Source organism: Dermochelys coriacea, chromosome 28 (genome assembly GCF_009764565.3).
Source record: "Dermochelys coriacea isolate rDerCor1 chromosome 28, rDerCor1.pri.v4, whole genome shotgun sequence".
Classification (NCBI taxonomy): Eukaryota; Metazoa; Chordata; order Testudines; family Dermochelyidae; genus Dermochelys; species Dermochelys coriacea.
In genome coordinates this window covers 6,547,869-6,555,871 of record NC_050095.1, presented here as the reverse complement: position 1 = coordinate 6,555,871, position 8,003 = coordinate 6,547,869, and the positions used below count along the sequence as shown (strand labels likewise).

Sequence of the window (8,003 nt, the reverse complement as noted above, 5' to 3'; positions counted from 1 at the left end):
GCATTGGTGGTATAGTGGTGAGCATAGCTGCCTTCCAAGCAGTTGACCCGGGTTCGATTCCCGGCCAATGCAAACATGTTTTTTTTTTCTTTCTCTGGAATTGGTTTAATGTCAGTCCCATTGTATGATAATCACATTATCAGTGAACTGAGAGAATTCATGTCCCGAATCCCAGCAGGTCACCAAACACACAACAGAGGAAGCATCCTTGTGTCATTGGACAAAGTCAGAATTGTGGGAACATGCATCTTTAATTCCTTGTCTTCAATGTTATATTTCCAGCTGTAGGAGGTGTTTGTATCATGTTCAGGCATGATGGGGAGAAAGGGGGAAACACAGTTTTTGCTGCTACGGATTCTTTTGTGTTCGAATAATAATGACATAACAAAACTTAAATACCAATGTGGACACAAGAACAAATGGCCATCAGCAAGTTTAGCCTTGAAATTAGATGAAAGTTTCTAACCATCACAGGAGTTTCAGAGTAGCAGCTGTGTTAGTCTGTATTCGCAAAAAGAAAAGGAGTCCTTGTGGCACCTTAGAGACTAACAAATTTATTTGAGCATAAGCTTTCGTGAGCTACAGCTCAGTTGCATCCAATGAAGTGAGCTGTAGCTCACCAAAGCTTATGCTCAAATAAATTTGTTAGTCTCTAAGGTGCCACAAGTACTCCATCAGAGGAGTGAAGTTCTGGAACAGCCTCCCAGAGGGGAAACAGAGGGGGCAAAAACCCAACAGGCTTCAAGACTGAGCATGATAAGTTTATGGAGGGGATGGTATGATGGGACTGCCTACAATGGCATGTAGCTGATCTGTGACTGCTAACAGTAAATATCCCCAATGGCCGTTGATGGGACACTAGATGGGGAGTCCTCTGAGTCACTATAGAGAATTGTTTCCCAGGTGTCTAGCTGGTATGTCTTGCTCACATGCTCAGGGTCTCACTGATTGCCATATTTGGGGTTGGGAAGGAATTTTCCCACAGGTCCGACTGTCACAGACCCTGGGGAGTTTTCTCCTTCCACTGAAGCATGGGGCACAGGTCACTTGCAGGTTTAAAACTTGGAGTCTTTAAACTATGATTTGAGGACTTCAATTACTCAGCCAGAGGTTCTGGGTCTATTACAAGAGTGGGTGGGTGAGGTTCTGTGGCCTGCAATGTGCAGGAAATCAGACTAGCTGATCAGGATGGTCCCTTCTGACCTTAAAGTCTATCAGCCTATGTTTTAGAGTGACCAGTAACTCAAAGCCCCCTAGTGTCCCATCTCCAGCCGCTGGGGATATTTGCTATTGTAAGTGGCCGATGGGCCACATGCCATTGTAGGCAGTCCGGTCATACCATCCCCTCCAGAAACTTATCAGGCTCAGTCTTGAAGTCAGTAGGGTTTTCTGTCCCAAGTGGAGGCTGTTCCAGAATTTCACTCCTCTGATCATTAGAAACCTTCATCTATTTTCAAGCCTAAACTTACTGATGGCCCGTTTATATCCATTGGTTCATTAATAGTGGGGGCATGTGATAGTGTGGGGGAGGGAGGGAGAAAGACTGGAGAACTGACAGTGGGACCCAGAAAGATTCCCTGTTGCCCAACCACCCATCTCTGGGAGGAACCAATTGGAATTGCCCTTGGGAAGCTGCCGCTAATAACTCAGGTGTAAAATCAGTATTCCATTTTAATGCGATTAAAGCCTCCTCATGCCCAGTGTCACAATCACGGAAATGGCTTTGTCCTGCTATGTTACCAGCACAGCAATAAAGCGAGTGGACCCAAATCCCTTTTCAGAGGCAGCACACACACTGAGGAATCATGGGGCTTTCCATTCCTTAGGTTCTGGCGCCAGTGAGTGGCCATTTTGTTTCACTCATTTATGTTAAAATCTTTAGCATTTTGTAAAGAAATGTTATGTCCTTGGGAGAGACCCAGGAGCAGAGGCTGCAGTCATTGAATCTGCACAAGCCCAAAACAAACAATAAAAGATAAGGATTGAAATGTTCCCCAGGTTCCTCGGTTCCAATCCCTCCCGCTTGGCGGCCGAGGCAGCTCCATCCTAGCCCCCAGGAGATGCTGATTCCCTCAGCCCCAGCTGGGAAGGATGTGAAACTCTTTCACTCTGCATAGGGTGACCATAGTTCCCAAAGGGAAAAGGGAACACCACGCGGGGCTAGCCTGAGCCGCTGGTCCAAGCCCTGGCTCCCCCCACCGCTGGGCTCTCGTCTGAGCCCAGCCTGCTCCCCCATGTATGGGGCTGACATTGCTCCTCACCCAAGCCCTGCTCCCCCCCCGCCCTCCATGTGGGACTGGCGTCACTCCACACTCAACCCCTGTTGCTCACCCTCTTCCCCCCAAAAGGGACTGTCCTGGCCAAAATGAGACATATGGTCACCCTAACTCTGCATTGCCTTGTTCTCATAATGCCGAGGGACTTCAGCTCCTCTTTGTCCCCCAGGATCCCGCATCCCACTCCCACCCCAGCTCCTACTTATCCCTGGGGCTTTCTCCCAGCAGAGGGACATTGCAGGGGACAGGGCCCCTGTTTGCCTTTGCTCTCTGTCTAGCCCAACCCAGGGTGCCTAGACTTGAGGTGTCTGAGCACTGTGGCCCTGCGTGGAGCTGCCAGTCACCTGCCCCTCATTTGGTCTCAGCTTTCATTTACTCCAGCATTTTATCTCTCCATCAGCAGCAGCATCCCAAACCCATTGCACTTGCCTCCTGTCCTCTCAAGGGAGCAGTGTCTCTGCAGTGTGAAAATCACCTGCAGCTCGGCTCTCTAAGCATTCAATCTGTGCTGATGGGACCTTTCCCTCCAGGATGCAGGGGTTTCTTCCTTCTCCATCATCATCCACCATCATCCCAAGAGACACAGGGGAGAGGAATCTCCATAGAGACAAGGGGATTTAGGAGCACAAGCCCCACATCCCTCTGACAGTGAACAGGAATTATTGAGCTTGTGCAGGGAAAGCCCAGTACATATTGATTCTGACTCCTTAACCCATTAGATCATCACAGCTGGGCAGGCCAAAAGAATCTGGAGACACTAAGGATTAAACCCAGGGCCTAATGCAGGTGAAGCACACACCCTACCACTGAGCTAGGCAGCCTTCCCTGTAGGTTACACCCCGAATCCTGCTTTTCCCAGAGCATCCTGTGGCCTTAGGGCTGCATGGAAAGCAGATTCTCCTCCTCATCCCTGAAGACCCAGTGTTCTCTCCTGGGGTAGGGCTGGTTCAGGGAGGGGGATTCACAGGGCGTGCCTTTGCAACAGGGCCACATCTTGTGCAGCAGAGGTTGTGAGAGGGGGAGGTTGTGCCCTGGACTCAAGATATAGAGATAGAGTCAGCCCCTACCCTGCATGGGAGGCAGCACCTCCTGCCCCCAAAGTGCCATAGTAGGGGATGGGTCTCCATGTCTGATCTGGGTGGTAGCAATGGTGTGGGGATCCAGGGGGATCCCATTATCCCAGGATGAGCTCCCAATGCTGGTGACTGGAAATGAAATAAAATAAAAGGTTCCTGTCTATCCCAAGTAAGCATGGGGCCTCCTATGTCAGAGTCATGCTTTCTATCACCTGGCTGCAGCTCCCAGTCAGCCGGCATTACTGTCCCGCACCACACTGGCCCCGGCTTACTGCTGTTCAGATATTGCAGTAGCCTGAGTCTGCTTTCAGAAACTGGCACGCACTGTGGAGGCCCCACATTAATAATCATTTTCAATATGAACTTACCCAAGATTCTATCGGAATATATTTTGGGGAAAACCTTTTAAAAATAATAATAAAACTCCCTTTCCCAGAGAGTCCCAGGGATCTCGATAGCCCGTGTATCAGGCAATGAATGTCCACTGAACATGGAGGTGATTGTGGTATAAACACCTGAGACTTCACTGGCTAGATAAGATCCCATCTTCATATAAATGTCAGGGAGCTGTGCTCTGCCCTAAAATAGTGACAATCTTAGAATAAAAAGAAAAGGAGTACTTGTGGCACCTTAGAGACTAACAAATTTATTTGAGCACAAGCTTTCATGAGCTACAGCTCACTTCATCTGAAGTGAGCTGTAGCTCACGAAAGCTTATGCTCAAATAAATTTGTTAGTCTCTAAGGTGCCACAAGTACTCCTTTTCTTTTTGCGAATACAGACTAACATGGCTGCTACTCTGAAACCAATCTTAGAGTAGTTAATCTGTGGAATTATTAGACTGGAATTATTAAATAATGGAATTATTAAGCATATGTGCAAAGCATGTGATCTGCCACTGAGCTACCTCTCTATTCCCCATCCAGTTCTGGAGGATCAAAATCTGAGCTCTCCGGCTTAACAGAATTTATTGGCTGGCTAGGGCTGTCCTCTGTGCTAACAGCTATGGGCAGATTTGTTCATTCCTTGTCAACTAGGTAACTTGCATGGACACCATGCCTTAAAGAGACACAACCAATTCCCATTAACATATCTAAACGACAGTTTTTCTGATTTCCAACGACCAATTTCTGCATCCCTAAGGCATCACAGGCATCAGAGCTCACACAACATATCCAAAGTGTCTCGCGGTCTACTCACAAGGCTGCTCTGCTGTGTAAATCCCGGAATCCAGCCTTTCCTCTGAACCTGAGACACTGACTGTTCACTTCCAATATTAGTTAACAAAGAAGCCTCCTTTAAGATACCCACACTGGATTTTTCTAAAGCAAATTCAGTGGGTTCATACACATTTGAAAGACTCTGGCCATTAGACACCAACTCACTTCTCTAAGGCTTTGTCTACACTATGCACTTTTTAGCGACCCAGTCAGGGTTACCTCCTCCTGAGCTCACAGTAACAGCATTTGCATAAAAGGTGTCAGTGTTGGGGTATACATTGTTACCCTCTTTCTGGTCACAGCATACCTGACTAAACACAGACAACTGCTCAGAGTCATACACACACACACCCTTCACAAATCTCCGTTAGGTACAGATAACACAGAAGATTCACATGCATACTCTCGCTGGGGCTGGGTTATGACATCAATTTGATCAAACACAGTTACCATGTTATTATCCAACAACATACCAAGATTGGTATAAACAGGATTTTCAGGACGATTCAGTTCCTGCTATTCTTTAACTTTTTTGATTTGGAGCATAAGTCTGGCAAGTTTTGCCTCAGCTTGCAAGCAATTCCATTCACCTCCAGTAAGATTCTTTGGCTCTGTCTTCAGCCTGCTTGGTTCTTTCCTCAGCTTCTTTTTGCAGCTGGGCCCAAGACTTGCTTCTCTTGCATTTGAAGATCTGCCAGTCTTTGTTCATGTTCAAGACACAGGCTCTCTCTCAGGGCTTGCAGTTTGATTGCTTCTGCAGCAGCAGCTGCATCTGGGGCAGGTGAAGGAGACCCTCTTTTCTGATCACTGGCCCATTAACAGACTTTTCAGTTCTCGCTCTAGGGCTTTTTCCTAAAAGTCCACCCCCTCTGTAAGAACAATTCTTCAAGGGTTTTTCGGTCCAGATCTTCATATGATTGTTGCTCACTCGTTGTAACTGTAACCCCAGTTCCCTCAGCCTCTACTCGTAAATCATGTGCTCCAGCCCCCTGATCATTTGTGTTGCCACTGGGCTCTCTCCAGTTTGTCCGCATCCCTTCTATAGTGGGGGGACCAAAACTGTATCAATTGTATTTATGCTTATGAATATGTAATCAATTAATGTAAGGAATGAGTTAGATAGTGTGAGTAACAGCCAATGGCAAAACGAAGAGGCAAATATTGCCTTTTATGGAACCATGGTATTATCTTGGTGAAGGTATAAATCTCAAGATGGGCAGCCAGGTCAGGGGTACCAACAAGAAAATGTAACAGCACGCTAAACTTGGGACCAGACCGGAAGCAGTAGAGCCTTCCCGCGGATCCAAAGGGACTTTGGGGACTCTCGTAGCCCCATGGCCAATCTCCAGGCAGCTGTCGCCTGGCCAGCCTCAGTCACCTGTGAAATCAAAATCAATCTTCACCTGCGCCTGCAGCCTGCCAGCATGAATGTGATATGTGTGTGAGTATAGCCGTATAAAACAAGTTTTGCTTAATCCCAATAAATAAACCTAAGTGCTGTTCTAGTTAGACCTTTGTCTGAGCTCATTCCTTGGCTGGTTCCAAGAACAGGTAATAGTACTTGGCAATCTTCTCCTGAACTTTTCTAGGGATGGCAGCCCATGTTCACCATGGTTGCTGTTGTGAATGGTGCCGTGCAGAAGCTCTCTGAAGCAGAAATGTCAATAAGCATGTCTTGTTTAAACCTTTAGGGGAGCATGGTAGGGGGTTTCTGAATCTTAACTTTTGCATTGCTTTGTGACTATAATGACAATAGTACTTCTTGGTGTGTGTTTAATCTGTAGCTGCTGCTCTTGAGGGGTTCCCCCTCCACACCCACAGAATGCCTGAGCCAGATAAGGAGGAGAAAAGAGGATCTGAGATGTTCTAATCAGTGAGATCCACAAGCCAGTGCTGCACCAGACCATGAACAGGGGGCCTGGAGGATAAATATTGCAGACTGAATGGAGAGGGAAAGAGGAGATAGGAGAAAGACACAGGAAATGGAGAGGGAGATAAATCAGAATATAATGGGGCTTCTCCCGCACCAAACACAAGACTCGCAGGCTCACCTCCCTTTCCAGTCCTTGGATAATTCCACTATAGCACCTCCCTCCTCCTCCCCAGTCCATGTAGCATCATGGGCTATATCCCTACCCCTACCACTCCACACAGGGGACATTAAGGACAACCACAGCTTTCACATACTCTGACCTCTGAAAGCCATAGCTGATGTACGGATAGCTAACATGGACATGACTGTTCCTTCCCTTTCTTTAATCTCTGTTGCAGATATTTATTGAGATTCTAATGTATTTGCTTTTAACCTGCACAGAATATTTGTGAAGAATTTTCAATACTCATGAAAACTGTATTTTTTGGAGAAATTATTCATCTTTATTATTTCCTAACATACGTTGCACAATACGTGGCAGTAGTAAAAAGCACCCACTTTGTTACTGTGCATTGTGACAATTCATAGGATCAGTGACTGTGTAACAATCATAAATCTACAGTAAGAACCACAAAACTAATATTGTCAGTGTTATATTGATACATGTAAACCAAGCACCATATGATTCCTAAAATGTCCCAAAACTGCCTGACCAGGTATAGCCCAGTACACCACAACAACACATTATTGTGGCTCACTGTTAAATTACTTAAATCTAATAAAATAGTTGTGAAACATTTTTTCAGTATTTACTATGGTGCCATACAGCCTACCTTCTCCCTAACAGTTTCACCCCGCTTTGTTCCCCCGCCTTCCTTGTATTTTTGAACACAACCCCACTAATTATAATTTGTGAAGAAAACACTGCAGTGAAATATTTTCATATACCCCCTCCGAAACAAAGAATCCCTTTTCAATGTATCTGACTGCATAAAGTCTCATAGCAGTTCACATATTTGTCTCATCTGTGGCTGGGAGTCCGTGAATTCCTCTTATCACTTCATCATTTAGCTTTGTTATTGTACAGATACATGTCATTGTGCTGTTTAATTTATATTTTAACAGCAAATACTCATTGAAAATATGTATATGTAAAGAGTTGCTAGTACTTTAAGCAATGACACCTGTGTTTCTAGTATTGCACTTGCTATGGTTTTTTTACTGTGATTTCTAATTTGGTGCCAGTGACGGCCAAAAAAGGGCCCACAGGTCTCATCCAACTCACAGAGTTCTACACTGTGAGAGCTGGCAGAGGTAGGTCACACTTTGCTACTCCTGGACCAGAAGATGGGAAAGGTGAGAGGTAGCCACTTGGGACAGATGCAATCCTCATCAGTTACAACTTGCAACCCCGGGACCAGAGGATGCTCAAGATGAGAGGTAGCAACAAGACAGCAAAACAGAACAACCTTGTATCAGTAACTGCTGCTGGTAACAATTCACTCCTCCAGGGAGCACATCCCCACACGCCTCCCCCTCCCTCCCGATCAGCTGTTTC

The 8,003-nt window shown here is 46.1% G+C and overlaps 1 non-coding gene across 1 annotated transcript; it reads left to right on the top strand.

Annotated features, from left to right (window-relative positions):
- On the top strand, window positions 1-72 carry TRNAG-UCC. Its single transcript has one exon. It is a non-coding gene; the product is annotated as a tRNA-Gly (tRNA).
- Window positions 73-8,003: the final 7,931 nt, after the last annotated feature.